Here is a 20,094-nt window from a genome sequence, read left to right on the forward strand (position 1 = left end):
TATCACGATTCGCCTTCTCCGACTAAAAATCCAAGCCGACCAAAAGTTTGAGAGAAACATCTGTTTCTAAAATTTTGCACAAGAAAATTTCAAAGCGGAATCTCCAATGCGCTGTCCTCAAATAAATTCTTATCCGACTCGGCTTAATACCTCTGTGTTCGGTCCGAAATTCGAAAATCCATCGGCAACGATTTTTATTAATCCAACTCGCTTTATCTCGATCACGAATCTGAAGCCGATTGGTCTCAATTCATTTTATTCCTAATTGGGCAGGAGGAATTAATTTCCGAGCGACGCTAAACAAATCAAATTCCTAGTACGGATAATCCTTCGCTCTGTCCGACCGAGCACCGGCTCGCTCTGCCTTTGCACAGACGAGTTCCGCAGGAGCATTTTTATTTCGGGAAATAATTAGCGTTTCGATAATCCGTGTTTATTCAAAATACCATAAAATAAAATGAAAATAAATTAGCGCGGCCCGGTTTAGTGTTTGGGCCAGCCCAACCCAGCCCATTGGCCCACTAAAGAACCCTAACCCTAGGATTTCTTCTATAAATAGGGGCCCTCTCCCTTGCTAATGGGAAAATTTACATCTCCTACCCCTAGCCGCCACTCTCTTCTTCCTCCTCTACCACACGCACAGCCATCTCCTTCTCCCATAGCGCAGCAGCAAATCCCATGGCGTCTCCTTCCCTTCCTCAAGCCAGCCACCCTAGCTTCTTTTCCTCTCGCCACCAGCCATGGAGGTCGATGTCCCTTTCTCTCCCCAGCCTCTCTCTCTTCTGGAACGCAGGGAGCCCCATCCCACGACGCCATCTTCTCCCTGGTGTCCCACGGCAGCAGCAGGGAGCTCGGCGCCTAGCCCCTTTTCTATGGCTTGGACGCAGCAGTGCGGCGCAGGAGCTTTTCCGTCCATGGCTGTTTCCCCCTTGCCGAGCCCTTCCTTTCTCTGTGCTTTGGATGAGCCTCTGCTCCCTATGCTGACCTCCACCTTGCCATGGCGCTGCTCGCCGGGGATCCCCTGCTGAGCGCTGTCGTGGCCTCGCCGGGCTCCTGCTCGCCGGCGAGCCCATGTGCTCATGGCGCCTTCCCTGCCTTCTCTTTGTCCCAAACGTCCAGCAGCAGGGATCGGGTCAACGCCGCAGCGCCCAGCCATGGTGGCTGTAGGCCGAGCCCCTCTCCCAACCTGCGCCCTCCCTGTTTCCCTGGACGACGATGTCCCTTCCCATGCCGCTGCTCCACCACGCGCACTACCTGCTCGACGATATGCGCAGCCGACTGCATGTTGTCTTGCTTGTGTTGTGCGCAGCCCTGCTCGCCTCTTTTCGGTGTTGTCAAACTGTCGGTTTGGAGCACTGTGTTGGGGACAACATCGTCAACTTTTATTCCGGCGTGCTGCTCAATCCGTGCTGTCCCGCTGTGCGTCGTAGCGCTGTGAATCCACGGCATGGTCTCGACGTCGCTCTCCTTGCAACGCCCCCTTGCAGCCACACCCCTGCTGCTCCCGCACGCCGCACCACAAAAAAAAATCCCGCAACCACGCCTCTCCTCGCGCTTGCCGTGCTGTCGCGCGCAGCGAGAACCATAGCGCCACGACTTGTTCCAGCTCGGCGAGAGCAGTCGCGTCGTCAATCCGTGCAGCCCCGACGTCTCCGCGTCTCACTTTGCCGGGTCTGCACAGCCTCTTCACGCCATGCGAACAGCAGCAACAACTAAGTTATTTTTGGTAAGTTGATTTGTTGTTTTGGGTAAAGTTGATAAATAAATAGATGTATGGTGATCGTGATGATTCTCGAGCAATAAGTGATGATTTAATAAGTATCGTTTAGTATTCGGTAGTTGTAGATTATATAAAGGGTGCTCGAAGATTGTATTTGTCGAATATGGTTAACTAGATGCTATGCACATAATAATTGGTAACGATGATTTGGTGTAGAACGTTAGGGAGATGATCGCCTCTATGGTTGAAATGTTTGGTGGTAGGTCGTAATTGGTTGTGTTAGCAACGTGGAATTATGGTAGGCATCGTCAGTGTCCATGATGTATTAGATTGAGCGTTGTTATACGATAAAACTAAAAACGTGAATGTCATATGTTGTGTTCCAATTGAGTTAGCCCGTAGATTTAATATGTGTCATTCGCAATGAATTATTAGTAGGGCCTAAATGGTGAGTTATGTGTGAACTGTGTTAGAGCACTTCCGAGATAAATAGATTTAACCTATGCTATGTTGTCATGCAAATAACCTTGAAAGGTGGTATATGTTAATAATTGGAAGGATAGTCGTTCAAATTGGTCAGTCCAATTAAGAATGATTTTGCGTGTGAGGTGAGATGGTGACATGCCAAAGTAGTCATCGCTTCCCTATGTTTATAAGTTGAGTCAATACCCATTAGGCGTTCATTAAATTTCACGTCGCACATAGTGTATGGTTGTATTCGTGACAAGGAGGTGTAGGTTTTACTCAATTAGAAGTTTGGTTGATGTGGCTAGGAAATTTGTTTCGGTTTGGGTAATGAAGTGGTGACGTGACCAAGTAGTCCCCCCGGTTATGAGTCGAGTCTAGATGTGTTATGCCTTCACCGTGATACCCATCGCATATGCTAATTGGATGTATATAAAAAATGAAATAGGCGCATCATATGATTTAGTGGTACTGGGATTGTGATCTAAGTGCATTATATATGTGTGATGAGTGTTGGGCTTGAGGATTGTCATTCGGGCGAAGAAGGTGTAATATACTTATATGCGTAGTATGATTAAGCTAGTAATACAAAATGACACGGATAAAAATTAGTAAGTCTACTTGTTAGTCCTCATTTGATTAAGTTTAACTCTAACAAACGGTAAAGTGTTAGAGTAATTCCACTCGCTAGGACATGGTAAATTTTGAAGTAAATAGAAGCTGAAATGTATTAGTTGCTGTTTTGAGCTGCACGTACTGTTTTCGGTGTGTTGTAGGTTTGATGAACTAAATTGTGTTTTCTGTAGATGTGTGCTATAGAAAAGTGGTAGATAACTTTATTATCTTGCTGGTGTTAAAATTTGACAGCCATAGGTCTGACAGTTTAGGAGTTATGCAGTTCAGAAATTCAGTAACTGAATCTGTCCAAATTCTGTACAGATTTCAGAAACTGCATTGTTTGTTCAATTTAATGTTGCAATCTGTTCATAGTCGTTATAAGAAAGTTGTAGATGCTTTTCTGATCTTGCTTGTGTTAAAATTTCATAACCACAGGCCTGATAGTTTAAGAGTTATGAATTTTGTAAACTGCTTGCTGTGTTCTGTCCACCGTCAGAACAGATTTCGAAAACTGTGTTGTTTGATTTAGTTAAACATTGAATCACTTCTTGGTAATTATAAAAGTTGTGTAGTGCTTTTTCTAAGCTTTCCAAAAAGTCTTGGATCACTATTTTTGGTGATCTGAAGATTAAGTTAAGGATGTTTAAACTCTGAAGACTGAATCTGTCCAATTCTGGACAGCAAAGCCTTCTAGTGTATTTTATCCTTAGTTAAATATTGAATCACCTTAAGGTGTTTATAAATGATATGTAGAAAATTTTATTACCTTTCTAGAAAGTCTAGGATCACCTTGTTTGGATGCCTGAATCTTCAGTTGTGAATTTTTGAAGTTGCAAGTCAGAATCTGTCCAAATCTGGACAGTGCTGCTGTAATTGCACTTTTTGACCTTGCTAACAGCTGAATCCTGTGGAGGTAGAAATACCAAAGTTGTAGTTCACTTTTTAAGCTTTCCAGAAAGTCCTAGTTTGCTATGTTTGGATTAATAATTGAAAAGTTATGATTAAAACAAGTAACTGTTGTGCTGCTGTCCCAAAAATCTGCAAGCACTCATTTAATTGTTAGTTCACCCTTTTGGCTAAAAATGATTGGTTGACACTAAATTCACATAAAATTGCAATGGCTAAGCTTGAGATAATATATGTGTCATGTTTTATATGTTCTTTCTCTAGTTAATTGTGATGTAGTATTGTGTTGCGTAAATATCCAAAATGTTTGTCGTCTTTTTAGTGGTGTAATGTTGTGCGCTCGACGATATGTAGTTAGCTAACGCTAGTGGGTGTGGTTGCTTGTGATGTCTCGCTACTTAGTGTTTAATTCGCTAGCGTGTACTTAAAGTGTCTTGTGCTATTCCATTATATTCATACATATGCATCTTGCACCTCATATAGGACCGAGAGATGATGATCGAGCCAGTGATGTGGTGCCAACCACAAGATGCCGTGGTGGACGACCTGAAGGATGGACATAACCAGTGGATGCTCGCCAAGCGAGTACCCCCCAGCAAACACTATCTAAGTGTTAAAATAAAGGCAAGCCCCGGTTTATGCATAACCGTTTATATATGCTATTTTACTGCACTTAATGTTTGTAGGCTTGTACTGTGCACTTAAGTGTAGGAGTTGACTGAAACCCTAGTTGCATGATCTCAGGAATCCTATTGAGATGAATACTAGTATGCTAGGTCGAGTAGCTGCTTTATTAATTAGGATCTCGGTAGAAGTCGAGTGATTTTTCTAGCACTCGCGCGAGGTCAGGAATTGATTGTATCCACTTTGATAACAGAATGATGATGGTCCGTGGACACGGATCCATGGGGATGCGTGGTCTACGAGATGAAATTGGAATAAGGATTAACGTGCGGATACCTGTGTCAAGCGTTTGAACGTACTAATCACATGCCGAGAAATATGGTAAATCGGTAAGCCTAGTACCTGAGTGAACCTGGCAGTGGACATATCCCCTCACGCGACCTGAGACGAGGTCTCCCATTCCGGTTATGGTGGGTACAAGTGCGGTCACTGCACGACGGCCAGTCGGGGTCAGTGAGGCATTGTACGCCAAGGCGGTGAGCCCTGATCTGCTGACGGGGAATCGATGGGGACGGTTGATGTGTGTGGGGACGGAGTGCCCCTGCATGTCGTGTGTTTAGGTTTACCTTGCAAGGATAAAAACTCGATTCGAATCGTCTGCTTCTCGCAGCTAATGAGACTGCTTGATCCATTGTACTGCATTGAGTAATAAGTGGAAATGAGGTGACTGACAAAAGATGTTGATTGGTAAAAATGTTTGATACCATGTATGATTAGCTAGGTACACATCTAGTCTAAAGGATTCTACTAAAACTTGAAAAGCTAAAACTTGATTTTAGACTCAGCTAGTGCTTTTGGCAAACCAAACCCCTCAGCCAAATAGCTGCATGTCTAGAGGTAGAGGAGTAGACTCCTCACACCGGGTAAGTCTAGCTGAGTATTAGTATACTCAGCCTTGCTTGTGGCACAATTTTTGCAGGTACTCCTTAGGATGATTGGTTGATGGTGTGACTTGGCCTCCATCCCTGCCACCGGGATAGATGGTCGAGTGGGTTACTGCTTCCGCAGGAGAGGACCAGGAGGAGTAGCGTGGCCAGGCTTCGCCATGCTACTCGGTTTTCTCCGTTAGTTATTTCCGCTGCATTAAAATTTATGGTTATCATTTCTGAAACTCCGATAATGTAATCACTATTAATACTTATTAAATTTGTGGTATTATGCTTTATTGTATTTCTCTGTGCCTCACCTTCGAGTGAGCTAGTGGTATTAGATCCTGGTAAGTGGCTTTATCGGACTAGATCCGAGGGACTGACAGGTTATTCCTGTTTAAGTGTGTTGCTGCCCTTAAGGGTGCGACTTGGGCACTTAAGCTGGAATAATTCAGGCGGTTCCGCCACAAAGGGTCAACACCTGCGGGACGATATATTTTTACAGACGGATCCGGTTATCCACCGACTGTGCTATTTCTAGTGGCGGTTCCTTAAGAAAACCGTCACTAGAAATCGTATTTCTACTGGCGGTTCCTTAAGAAAATCGCCACTACAAATTATGGATTTCTACTGGCGATTTTCTTAAGGAACCGCCAGTAGAAATACGATTTCTAGTGGCGGTTTTCTTAAGGAACCGCCACTAGAAATCATTTTTATCCTTAATTTTTCGAGTTTTTCAAACGACCTCGTATGACAAAACCACCAAAATAAAAGTTGTAGATCTCTAAAAGTTATGAAACTTTGTAGTTGACAACTTTTTTATTTGAACTCATTTCGGTTCTCAAAAATTGAATCTAAGTATGTCAAATTTAAAATTCAAATTTTGCAAACTACCTCGGATGAAAAAAATGTCAAAATAAAAGTTATAGAACTTCAAAAGTTATTTATCTTTGTAGTTGACAACTTTTTTATTTGAATTCGTTTAGGTTCTCAAATAAGCAATTTACACTCAAATGATTGTAATATGTGGAGAAAACAACTACAAAATAGACACAAGACATGTCATAGACGGAGTGGTAGTGGAGGGTATGCGCGAGGGTGAGGTCTACGGTTCGATTACTAACAACCGCGTAGCGCGCGAATTTTGCGCGAAAAATGCCGCGACTTGCGGGTGGTCTAATACAAATAAATTTTTTTGCTATTTTTAAAATCTGTTTTATGTTTCCTGGAAACGATTTGCACTGGCGGTTTTATTACGTCGACCGCCAGTGAAAATCGATTTTCACTGGCGGTTTTATTACGTCGACCGCCAGTGAAAATCGATTTTCACTGGCGGTCTTCAGTTATCCGCCTGTAAAAATGATGATTTTTACTGGCCCCTAGCACTGGCGGTTACGATAAACGCCACTAAAAATATGTTTACGACCGCCAGTATAGATCTTCTCTGTACTAGTGGAAGAGGACTCGGGTGAGCAATCTCTAGCAACATGATCGGTCAAAAACACAAAGCTGTCTATCAAGGAGGCTAAAGAGCAGGATCAGTTCGTTGGTTTTTTCCATTTACCTATTTCTGAGCAAGCCTTTGAGCAGTATTTGAAGTTGCAAGTGGCTTGGGAACAAATTGCCCTCAATAATGCCCACGATCGCTGGCGGTACATCTGGGGCTCCGACGACTATTCCTCGCAAAAAGCCTACAGACACTTTATGGACCAGACGCAGATTCACCCTATCTACAGACACTTATGGAAGAGCAAATGTCAACCTAAGCATAGAGTTTTCTATTGGTTGTGGCTTAAGAATAGACTAAATACCAGAGATATGCTTCGAAGAAAAAATATGACCCTGGAATCTTACTCATGCGAGAATTGTTTATGGCAGAGGGAGGAAACACTCTATCATCTGTTCCTAAGATGCAATTTTGCAAAAGCCTGCTGGAACTCAATTGGAATAAACCCTCCCAGAATTTCTGACCCAGAGGAGGCCTCGGCAAACCTTAAACGCCAACTTAACGTCCCTTTCTCTATGGAGATTATCATTCTCATGACTTGGAGCATCTGGAAAAGCCGAAATGAATGGCTGCAAATAAAGATCCTTCAGTTCACCATTGTATGCAAGAATTCTGTAAGGAGCTGAGGTTGATCATTTTCAGAGCGCGTGGGAAATTTGACATTTCCATCCCAAATTGGCTAAGGTCGTGGCAGACATAAGAGTTGTTCTTCTTGCTCCTTTGCCTGTAAACCGTATAATTTGATCCTTTGAACTACGATTTGTAACTAGGCTTAGGTGTAACATTTTCTTTTCTCATTTCTAATAAAATCTCAGTAGGGGCTCTCCCTCTAGGCCATTTGCTATTTTGTCACTCTTAAGCGTAGACTTCTGTATTTTACCACCTGGTCCACAAATCATAGACACAAATGGTCCCCCAATATCATAGACATAGGGTCACGTAATAGCAGAGAGCCCATGTTAGAAGGACCAAAATAGCAATTTTTTTCTCTCCCTCCTGAATCTTCCAAAAAAAACATGATCGGTCTCGAAGCTCAGGAACTCCACGACCACGTACACGCTCCACCGGCCCTGACGAACACCCGTAACCTTTCCTCGGGCTCCCAAGGGCGTCGTAGGAAAGGAGCGGCGACGACGACTCCCACTCTCTCTTTCGCAGCGATTAGCTCTCTTTGGTGGCTCTCGGGGATGATTTCTTCGGCGTGTGTCAGCACCAAGGGAAATACAGTGTCAGCACAAGCAAGCGAAGGAGCTGATCATCTACTGGGCCGTCGCAAGCGCAAGCCAAATGTGAGAGTTATGGGCCGCGAGTGGGTTAACTGAGTCCCAGGCCTTGTAAAGCATACATGTATGCCGGTTGGGTGAAAGAAACCCTAGTATCATTGATAAGAAAATACTACAGTCCCTCTGTTCTTCCTCCTCGTGCTTCCCTTTCTCCCTACTGTTCCTCTCTTGTTCTGTCTCGTGTAGTTGGTCGCTGACAAATTGGTATCGGAGACACCGGTGCTTGGGGCTGGTGCACGGATACTACACTCGCCGCGCCAAGAGGACGGGCGCCATGGAACCAAATCTGCACACGGCAATTGAGGAGCAATCGCGCATCCTCCGGGATATCAGCGACCGCCTGGTAGCGCAGGACGCACGCTGGCGTACATTGGAGACCACGGTGACCCAAAATTCAGCGTCGATCCAAGCACTGGAGGCGCAGGTGGCCAACGCAAGTTCTTCGGTGCCACGTTCCGATCTCGAGATCCAGATGGCGGCTACTTCGACTCGCCTGGATGCGGTGGAGGCGGCGGCGGCGACACGCGTCGGGGCGCTCGAGTCCGCCACGGCGGCGTTCGAGTCCTGGCGTCCCTTCGTCGAAGCTGCGGTCGACGACATCAAGTACTCGGTGGAGAAGCTGCGCGGGGATTTCGCCAAATCATCGGCTCCACCAACTCGTCTTCCGCTCCCACCCCTACACCATGCTGTTGGCGTGCTGGGCCCCAACCCTTCGGCCCCGGCGCGGCCATCTGCAGCAGACGGCCCTCAAGGGCACCGCGTGGATCATCAACGTCGGGAGCATGGCTTTGGGCATGTATTTGCTCAAACCCATCTCCCGCACAATGGTACGGCCGATTGCTGTTTTTCCCTTCCATATTCGCACATGGATCCATGGCATGATAGCTCTGAACATGTAGCTCATGAGTCACCACTGCATTCTGATTTGGGTAAACTGCCTAGATTGAACTTCCCATGTTTCGACGGCGAAAACCCTAAGCTCTGGCAGCGCCGTTGTGAGGATTATTTTGTTATGTATGCAGTGAGTTCCTCAGTTTGGATTAAGGTAGCCACCATGCATTTCTCTGGAGCAGCTGCTCGCTGGTGGCAATCTGTAGAGCACCAGTTGAGCACTGCTTCGTGGGTCGACTTTGTCCACATGTTGAGAGAACGTTTTGGGAAGGATCAACACGCTCTATTAGTTCGCCAGCTATTTCATATCAAGCAACAGGGAACAGTAGTTGAGTATGTAGATCAATTTGCCCAGCTGGTCGATCAGTTAAATAGTTATCAAACCATGTCAGACCCCCTGTATTACACCATGAGGTTTCTAGATGGTCTTCATTTTGACATTAAATCTATGGTCATGATTCAGCGACCCAAGGATTTGGATACTGCCTACGTTCTTGCGCAATTGCAGGAGGAAATCGGCGCCACAGCCAAGAAGCCAGAGTATAAGAAGATGGATTATATACCACTGGGAATGTCTTACAATAGAGGTCCCCTACCTCTACCTTCTCCACCCAAGGCTGGTGCTACAACTCCTGTTCGGCCACAAGAACACAAGTCTCTGCACTCTATTCAGCCACCTGGGAGTGGTGATCGTCTTGCTTCAGTCTATGCGTATCGGAAGGCTCAAGGGTTATGCTACAAGTGTGGGTCACCTTATACCCGCGGTCATCAATGCCCAGATTCAGTCCAGCTGCACCTCGTGGAAGAACTTTGGGATCAATTTCCAGAACCATCTGAAGAGGCCCTTTCTGAAAAGCTTGAGGACATTCAGCTCAACAGTTTTCAGTTATCGTATTCAGCAATTGCTCAGGTGCCTCAAATGAAAACAATGCGTTTTGTGGGCGAAGCTTGTGGTCTCTCGGTGCTCATCCTGCTTGATTCCGGCAGCTCAATTTCATTTATTAGCTCCACCATTGCAAATCAATGTTCCAATCTTACTTCCTTGCCACAACCATTGTTGGTCCGTGTGGCAAATGGCGCCCAGATGACTTGTGAATCTGCATTGGTTGACACAGTGTGGTCCCTTCAAGGTTACCAGTTCACCACTACATTCCGGGTATTGGATTTAACTCAGTACGACGTAGTGCTTGGCATGGATTGGTTGGCAACAAATAGCCCAATGATGGTGCATTGGCTGGACAAGTGGGTCTCTATTCCGGTGGGAAATTCTTACATCAAGCTCTATGGAGTGAAGACATCAGACAGTCAAGGCTCGTTTATCCAATTGTGCAGTCTCAGTGACTTCTCAACAAAGGAACAAGACATGATCCAATCACTTCCAGCCGGCTTACAAGCATTATTGGACCAGTACTCTTCAGTGTTTGAATTACCTAAAGGCCTTCCGCCCGCAAGAGACTGTGATCACCACATTCCTCTAGTTCCAGATGCTCGTCCCGTGCAAATGCGTCCTTATCGGTACGCTCCAGCCCTCAAGACAGAGATTGAGAAACAAGTCACTGAGATGCTAGAATCAGATATCATTCAACACAGTAAGAGTCTGTTTGCTTCTTCAGTAATTTTGGTGCGCAAGAAAGATAATACATACCGTTTCTGTGTGGATTATCGACATCTCAACGCCTTGACTGCCAAAACAAAATTTCCTGTTCCTGTCATCGACGAGTTTTTGGATGAATTACACGGTGCTGCGTGGTTTTCTACTCTGGACCTCCGAGCTGGCTTCCACCAAATACGCATGGCACCTCAGGATCAATATAAAACAGCATTCTAGACCCATCATGGTCACTTTGAATTTCGTGTGATGGCATTCGGACTCACAGGCGCACCCGCCACCTTCCAAGGAGCTATGAACAAAACCTTGCAACCCTTGTTACGCAAGTGTGTCCTTGTATTTTTCGACGATATATTAGTGTACAACGACACTTGGGATAATCATCTCATTCATTTGGAGTGGGTCTTGCAGCTGTTGAAACAAGACCAGTGGCAGATTAAATTGTCCAAGTGCTCATGGGCTCAACAAAATATTGCCTACCTTGGGCATGTGATTAGCAAAGCTGGCGTCGCCACAGATCCTGCAAAAGTGGCAGCAGTATCTTCCTGGCCACAACCACGTAACTGTAAGGAATTACGGGGATTTTTGGGGTTGGCCGGATATTACCGGAAGTTCGTCAGAAATTTCGGTGTGATTGCTAAGCCTCTCACCAACTTACTCAAGAAAAACTCAGTGTTTGTCTGGACTTCTGAACACGCTTCTGCCTTCACTCGGCTGCAGCAAGCTTTATCTGCTGCCCCAGTGTTGGCTCTTCCCAATTTTGACAAGCCTTTTGCTCTGGAAACTGATGCTTCTGGTTTTGGAGTAGGTGCTGTATTGCTACAGGACAGTCACCCTCTTGCCTTTGTCAGCAAACCGTTGGGAATTAAACATATGGGCTTGTCTGTGTATGAGAAGGAGTATCTTGCTGTGTTGCTCGCCGTCGACCACTGGCGATCATACCTTCAACACGCCCCCTTCATTATTTACACTGATCATCGGAGTCTCTCCCACCTCAATGAGAAAAAATTGAAAACTCCATGGCAACAGAAAGTCTTCACCAAGCTCCTTGGACTCCAGTATCAGGTGGTTTACAAAAAAGGCTCTGATTATAGCGCGGCAGATGCTCTCTCTCGGCGCCCCCATGATTCTGTTGAATTTGCTGCTATCACCGTGAGTTCTCCGCGCTGGCTGACTGACATACAACAGTGTTACCAACAAGACTCCCAGGCAATGAAGCTTTTAACTGAGTTGACTGCAGGTTCTGGCACCTCGGGCAATTATACTCTGCAGCATGGGCTTATTAAGTACAAAGGCAGACTATGGTTGGGCAATAACTTGGCTCTCCAACAGAAGGTAATATCTTCGCTCCACGACAGTGCTGTTGGTGGCCATTCCGGCTTCCCAGTTACTTATCAACGCGTTAAACAGTTGTTTGCCTGGCCATCCATGAAGTCTGTTGTTCGGGATTTTGTCCGTTCATGTGAAATCTGCTCCCGCGCCAAACCAGATCGGTCTCGGTACCCTGGTTTATTACAGCCACTCAAGGTTCCATCACACGCTTGGCAAGTTATCTCCATGGATTTTATTGAAGGCTTACCCAAGTCTGGCAAGTCAGACTGCATTTTGGTGGTAGTGGACACATTCTCAAAGTTCAGTCACTTCATTGCCCTTTCCCATCCATTCACAGCTCTGAAAGTAGCTCAAGTGTTTATTGATTTGGTGTATCGTCTTCATGGCCTACCTAAAACCATCGTCTCGGATCGTGACCGTATCTTCACCAGCACCTTATGGCAAGAGTTATTCAAGCTGTCCGGCACAACTTTGCACATGAGCACTTCATACCATCCACAGTCTGATGGTCAAACAGAACGAGTAAATCAGTGTCTCGAAACATTCCTGCGCTGTTTTGTCAGTTCTCATCCTACTCATTGGGTAAAATGGTTACCGCTGGCAGAGTATTGGTACAATACTTCGTTTCATTCATCATTGGGGACTACTCCTTTTGAAGTGCTTTATGGGCGTACACCACGCACTCTAGGTCTGTCCCCGACTGATGCTGCTTCGGTGCAAGACTTGTAGTCCTGGTTGTCGCAGAGGGAACTGATGACTCAAGCAGTCCGCCAACATCTAATGCGAGCTCAGCAACGGATGAAGCATCAGGCCGATAAGCGCCGTTCTGACCGGGTCTTCTCCATTGGTGACATGGTTTACCTCAAACTACAGCCGTACGTTCAAAGTTCGGTGGCGGTACGTGCTAACCACAAGCTCTCCTACAAATATTTTGGTCCCTTTCGTGTCGTGCAGCGGGTGGGCAGCGTGGCTTATAAACTGGAGTTGCCACCGTCCGCACACATCCATCCTGTTTTCCATGTCTCGCAACTGAAGCCGAGCGTGAAACCGGCAACAAGGGTGAGCTCTACATTACCATCACCACATACTGACTTACAGATTCCTAGTCAGATCATCGCACGACGGACAATTATTCGTGGCAGCCGGCCGGTGGAACAAGTCAAGATCCGGTGGTCCGAGCAAGATGATGCATTAGCAACATGGGAAGATGAAGTGGCTCTGCAACAGCGTTTTCCGTCTGCACCCGCTTGGGGACAAGCGGCCATTCATGGGGAGGGAATTGTCAGCACCAAGGGAAATACAGTGCCAGCACAAGCAAGCGAAGGAGCTGATCATCTACTGGGCCGTCGCAAGCGCAAGCCAAATGTGAGAGTTATGGGCCGCGAGTGGGTTAACTGAGTCCCAGGCCTTGTAAGGCATACATGTATGCTGGTTGGGTGAAAGAAACCCTAGTATCATTGATAAGAAAATACTACAGTCCCTCTGTTCTTCCTCCTCGTGCTTCCCTTTCTCCCTACTGTTCCTCTCCTGTTCTGTCTCGTGTAGTTGGTCGCTGACAGCGTGGCTCACGGTGACTCAGCTAGAATTAGATGGGCGGGCGGTCGCAGAGCTCCGGTTTTATACCTTGGTGGCCACATCGTAACAATCCTGACCGACGTTTACGAAGAGCTGATGTTTGTTATGGAGGAAGAAGCTTCTGGTGATATGACCCCACGCGCCAGCGACCGAGTGTGCGTGCATAGTCAGGCGCTGACAGGAGGACCCCACTTGGTAGAAGAATCATCGTGGCGCCGAGCGCGCGTGGGAGATGGCCGTGAGGCTGACGAGCGGATCCACATGTCGACGTGCAGTGGTGTTGCTTGCTGGGCTGTGCAGGCGTGCATGGGCTGCAGGGAAATGGAAATCAGCCCGGGCAGAGGTAAGTCTCTTTCCTTTTCCTTTTCTATTTTCTCTGTTTTCTATTTAGTTTTTCAAATTTGGTTTAGAATTTCAAGCTCAATTTGAATGCAACATAAAAAAACCCCAGCATGAAATGCAACCATTTATCTTTTTTATTTCCTCCTTTATTATTTTATTCACTTGAATAAATGTTCATAACTATAGGATTTGATAGAGAGTAATTTCACATACACATATAAATGAAAACTTTATTATTATTACATATTTTTTATACCATCAAAAGTTTTGGTATTACATATAAATCGTAGAGTAGAAATATAGTCTAGTTGTCGGGGACCGTAATTAGGGGTATCGTCAAGACTCCTAATCTCAGCTGGTAACCCCATCAACACAAAGCTGCAAAGGCCTGATGGGCGCAATTCCAGTCAAGGCTCCGTCCACTCAAGGGACACGATCTCGCCTCGTCCGATCCCAGCCTCGGGCAGGAACAGTAGACCAAGGCAGATTCACGCCTCGCCCGAGGGTCTCCTCAAGCAACGGGCGCACCTTCGACTCGCCCGAGGCCCAGCTCGGGCAGGCTTCGCGGAGAAGCAACCTTGGCCAGATCGCCTCGCCAGCCGACCGGATCGCAGGAGCATTCAATGCAAGGATCGCCTGACACCTTATCCTGACGCGCGCTCTCTAGTCGACAAGGCCGAAGTGACCGCAGTCACTTCGCCCCTCCACTGACTGACCTAACAGAAAAACAGCGCCGCCTGCGCTGCTCCGACTGCTGTGCCATCCGCCAGAGTGAGGCTGACAGCAGCCAAGTCCAGCCTCGGGCGCCATAGGAATCTCCGCCTCACCTGACCCTAGGGCTCGGACTCAACCTCAACTCCGGAAGACGGTCTCCACCTCGCCCGACCCCAGGGCTCGGACTCAACCTCGACCTCGGACGACGGTCTCCGCCTCGCCCGACCCTAGGGCTCGGACTCTACCTCGACCTCGGACGACGGTCTCCGCCTCGCTCGACCCCAGGGCTCGGACTCTACCTCGACCTCGGAAGACGGTCTCCGCCTCGCCCGACCCCAGGGCTCGGACTCAACCTCGACCTTGGATGACAGTCTCCGCCTCGCCCGACCCCAGGGCTCAGACTCAACCTCGACCTCGGACGACGGTCTCTGTCTCGCCCGACCCCCGGGCTCGGACTCAGCCTCGACCTCGGAGGAATCACCGCCTCACCCGACCTTGGGCTCGGACCGACCACGCCACAAGGGGGCCATCATTACCCTACCCCTAGCTAGCCCAGGCTACGGGGAACAAGACCGGCGTCCCATCTGGCTCGCCCTGGTAAAACAAGTAATGATGGCACCCCACGTGCTCCATGACGACGACGGTTCTTAGCGCCCTACGGAAGCAAGGAGACGTAAGCAAGGATTCGACAGCCCCGACAGCTGTGCTTCTACAGGGCTCAAGCGCTCCTCCAACGGCCACGACGCCACATGAACAGGGCTCCAACACCTCTCCGACAGCCACGTCGGCATGTACATAGGGCTCTGGCTCCCCTCTGCTAGACACGTTAGCACACTGCTACACCCCCCGTTGTACACCTGGACCCTCTTCTTACGTCTATAAAAGGAAGGTCCAGGGCCCTCGTACAAAAAGGTGGCCGCGCGGGAGGATGGCTGACGCACAGTCCCTCTCACTCTTTCTTCCTCGCGAACGCTTGTAACCCCCCTACTGCAAGCGCATCCGCCCTGGGCGCAGGACAACACGAGGTCATGGTTCCCCTTACTGTTTTCCCCCCCTTGTGTCTCCGTCTCGCGCCGACCCATCTGGGCTGGGACACGCAGCGACAATTTACTCGTCGGTCCAGGGACCCCCCGGGGTCGAAACGCCGATAGTTGGCGCGCCAGGTAGGGGCCTGCTGCGTGTTGACGAACAGCTTCCCGTCAAGCTCCAGATGGGTAGCCTCCAGCAACCTCTCCAACCCGGGACGATTCTCCGTTTCGGGAGTCTTGAGTTCATGTCCCTCGACGGCAGCTACGACATGATACTCCTTCCTCCGCCGCGCGACAACGACAATGACGGCCGTCAGCCCGCCCGCCGGCGGCGGAATCGACGACGTCTTCCCCGCGTGGCGGAAGAACAGCATCCGAGTCTGTCCCGTCACCTTCCCCGTCGACGGGGAAGGAGGCGGGGCACTCATGGCCAAGCAGGAGGTGGCACCTCGTCGGCTGTCGAGCGAGTTGACGACGCCAACGCCCTAGCGGGGGACACAGTGGGCGTTGACCTCGCGTCTGAGACGAAGATGAGCGTCGTTTCCCCACAACACGCCAACCCCAAGCAGACGGACGACGCCAGCACGCTCGCTAAGGACCTGCTAGGCGTTAGCCTCGTACTTGAGATAACGGTGCAGTCCGTCCCCGACGCGACTTCGTCAGCATCCGTCGATCAAGAGGTACCGTCCGTTTCCCATCCTGTGCCTTTTAGATTTAGCTTCGACCCACCAAGCAACCCCGCTTCGGTGGACGCTTTCGTAAAGGCATATCCAAACCTTCCGGGGTACCATATGTGGTCAACCTGGGACATATTTACGGTCGTCTCAACCTACGGGCCCCCGGGTTCCGAGGAAGACGACGAGCCCGACTCTGGTTGGGATTTCTCCGGGCTCGATAACCCCAGTGCCATGCGGGACTTCACGACCGCATGTGACTACTGCCTCTCCAATTGCTCTGATGATAGCCACAGCCTTGGCGACGAGGACTATGGCCCAAGTCTCGAATGTTTCCACGTCGATCTAGGGGGTCTCGACGAAGGCAACCACCTTGGTATGCCGGAGAACGGTGATTCCCCTAGGCCTGCGCCTCGCGTTGACATCCTTCGGGAGCTAGCTGTGGTCCTAGTCCCTGCGGGGGGTCAGGACGCACAACTCGAGCAAATCCACGAGATGCAGGCTAGGCTCGACGAGGAAGCAGGACAACTTGTGCAGCTCCGGCAGAACATCGGGCAGGAGCGGGCAGGCCGAGCACCGGCCGGAGAAGCGCGTCATCTGGCCCAGGACGTCCAGCACCGCATCACCGACAATGCCAGGGCAAGGCTGCCCCGGGCTTCCAGTGGGGTCGGCCAGAACCTGGCTGCGGCAGCAATACTACTCCGAGCGATGCCAGAACCATCCACCACCGAGGGACGGCGTATCCAGGGAGAACTCAAGAACCTCCTGGAGGATGCCGCGGTTCGACGGGCCGAAAGCTCTGCCTCCCGAAGGCAGGGGTACCCCCCGGAGCATCACGTCGCGACTTCCCGATTCATGTGGGAAGCCTCGGTCCACACCGGGCGCACACGGGACACAGCGCCTGTGGCCCCGAGCCGCCTCGGCAACGAGCACCATCGCCACGACCGTCGAGCCCACCTCGACGAGAAGGTGCGCTGAGGCTACCACCCCAGGCGTGGAGGACGCTACGACAGCGAGGAGGATCGGAGCCCCTCGCCCGAACCACCCGGTCCGTAAGCTTTCAGCCGGGCCATACGACGGGCGCCGTTCCCGACCCGGTTCCGGGCCCCGACTACCATCACCAAGTACTCGGGGGAGACAAGGCCGGAACTGTGGCTCGCGGACTACTAGCTGGCCTGCCAGCTGGGTGGAACGGACGATGACAACCTCATCATCTGCAACCTCCCCCTGTTCCTCTCCGACGCCGCCCGAGCCTGGCTGGAGCATCTACCTCCTGCGCAGATCTCCAACTAGGACGACCTGGTCAAAGCTTTCGCCGGTAACTTCCAGGGCACATATGTGCGCCCTGAGAACTCCTGGGATCTCCGAAGCTGCCGCCAGCAGCCGGGAGAATCCCTGCGGGATTACATCCGGCGATTCTCGAAGCAGCGCACCGAGCTGCCCAACATCACCGACTCAGATGTCATCGGCGCGTTCCTCGCCGGCACCACTTGCCGCGACCTGGTGAGCAAGCTGGGTCGCAAGACTCCCACCACGGCGAGCGAGCTGATGGACATCGCCACCAAGTTCGCCTCTGGCCAGGAGGCAGTCGAGGCCATCTTCCGGAAGGACAAGCAGCCTCAGGGGCGCCAGCCGGATGATGTCCCCGAGGCGTCCGCTCAGCGCGGCGCGAAGAAGAAGGGCAAGAAGAAGTCGCAAGCGAAACGCGACGCTGCCGACGCAGACCTTGTCGCCGCCGCCGAGCACAAGAACCCTCGAAAGTCTCCCGAAAGCGCCAACTTGTTCGACAAGATGCTCAAGGAGTCGTGCCCCTATCATCAGGGTCCCGTCATGCACACCCTAGAGGAGTGTGTCATGCTTCGGCACTACTTCCATAAGGCCGGGCCACCGGCGGAAGGTGGCAAAGCCCACGACAACGACAAGAAGGAAGCCCACAAGGCAGAGGAGTTCCCCGAGGTCCATGACTGCTTCATGATCTATGGTGGGCAAGTGGCGAACGCCTCGGCTCGGCACCACAAGCAAGAGCGCTGGGAGGTCTGCTCAGTGAAGGTGGCGGCGCCAGTTTACCTAGACTGGTCCGACAAGCCCATCACCTTTGACCAAGGCGACCACCCCGACCGTGTGCCGAGCCCGGGGAAGTACCCGCTCGTTGTTGATCCCGTCATCGGCAACGTCAGGCTTACCAAGGTCCTCATGGACGGAGGCAGCAGCCTCAACATCATCTACGCCGAGACCCTCGGGCTCTTGCAGATCGACCTGTCCACGATCCGGGCCGGCGCGGCGCCCTTTCACGGGATCATTCCTGGAAAGCGCGTCCAACCCCTTGGATGACTCGATCTGCCCGTCTGCTTCGGGACTCCCTCCAACTTCCGAAAGGAAACCCTCACGTTCGAGGTGGTCGGGTTCTGAGGAACCTACCACACAGTGTTGGGGAGACCATGCTATGCCAAGTTCATGGCCGTCCCTAACTACACCTACCTCAAGTTCAAGATGCCGGGCCCCAACGAGGTCATCACCGTCGGCCCCACGTACCGACACGCGTACGAATGCGACGTGGAGTGCGTGGAGTACGACGAGGCCCTCGCCGAATCCGAGGCCCTCATCGCCGACCTAGAGAGCCTCCCCAAGGAGGTGCCAGATGCGAAGCGCCATGCCAGCAACTTCGAACCAGCTGAGGCGGTTAAGTCCGTCCCTCTCGACCCCAGCAACAACGCCTCCAAGCAAGTACGGATCGGCTCCGAGCTCGACCCCAAATAGGAAGCAGTGCTCGTCGACTTTCTCCGCGCAAACGCCAAGGTTTTTGCGTGGAGTCCCTCGGACATGCCTGACATACCGAGGGATGTCGCCGAGCACTCGCTGGATATCCGAGCTGGAGCACGACCCGAGAAGCAGCCTCTGCGCCGATTCGACGAAGAAAAGCGCAGAGCCATAGGCGAGGAGATCCACAGGCTGATGGTTGCAGGGTTCATCAAAGAGGTATTCCATACCGAATGGCTAGCCAACCCTGTGCTTGTGAGAAAGAAAGGTGGGAAATGGCGGATGTGTGTAGACTACACTGGTCTAAACAAAGCATGTCTGAAGGTTCCCTACCCTCTGTCTCGCATCGATCAAATCGTGGATTCCACTGCTGGGTGCGAAACCCTGTCGTTCCTCGATGCCTACTCAGGGTATCACCAAATCAGGATGAAAGAGTCCGACCAGCTCGTGACTTCTTTCATCACACCTTTTGGCGTGTACTGCTACATTACTATGCCATTCGGTTTGAGGAATGCGGGTGCGACATACCAAAGGTGCATGAACCACGTGTTCGGGGAGCACATTGGTCGAACGGTCGAGGCTTACGTCGATGACATCGTGGTCAAGACGAGGAAAGTCTCCGACCTCCTCTCCGACCTTGAAACGACATTCAAGTGTCTCAAGGCGAAAGGCATAAAACTCAATCCTGAGAAGTGTGTCTTCGGAGTCCCCCGAGGCATGCTCCTGGGGTTCATCGTCTCCAAGCGGGGCATCGAGGCCAACCCGGAGAAAATCGCGGCCATCACCAACATGGGGCCCATCAAGGACTTGAAAGGAGTACAGAGGGTCATGGGATGCCTTGCGGCTCTGAGCCGTTTCATCTCGCGCCTCGGCGAAAGAGGCCTACCCCTGTACCGCCTCTTGAGGAAGACCGAGCGCTTCACTTGGACCCCCGAGGCCAAGGAAGCCCTCGGGAACCTAAAGGCGCTCCTTACAAGCGCGCCCATCTTGGTGCCCCCCGCTGCTGGAGAAGCCCTCTTGATCTACGTCGCCTCGACCACTCAGGTGGTCAGCGCCGCGATCGTGGTCGAGAGACGAGAAGAAGGCACACATTGCCCGTCTAGAGGCCGGTCTACTTCAT

At 50.5% G+C, this 20,094-nt stretch overlaps 2 pseudogenes; one reads left to right on the plus strand and one right to left on the minus strand.

Annotated features, from left to right (window-relative positions):
• Positions 1–698: 698 nt before the first annotated feature.
• Positions 699–1,668, minus strand: LOC109942354 (uncharacterized; annotated as a pseudogene).
• Positions 1,669–8,326: 6,658 nt separating this feature from the next.
• On the plus strand, positions 8,327–8,934 carry LOC109942639 (uncharacterized; annotated as a pseudogene).
• Positions 8,935–20,094: the final 11,160 nt, after the last annotated feature.

Source organism: Zea mays, chromosome 9 (genome assembly GCF_902167145.1).
Source record: "Zea mays cultivar B73 chromosome 9, Zm-B73-REFERENCE-NAM-5.0, whole genome shotgun sequence".
Lineage (NCBI taxonomy): Eukaryota > Viridiplantae > Streptophyta > Magnoliopsida > Poales > Poaceae > Zea > Zea mays.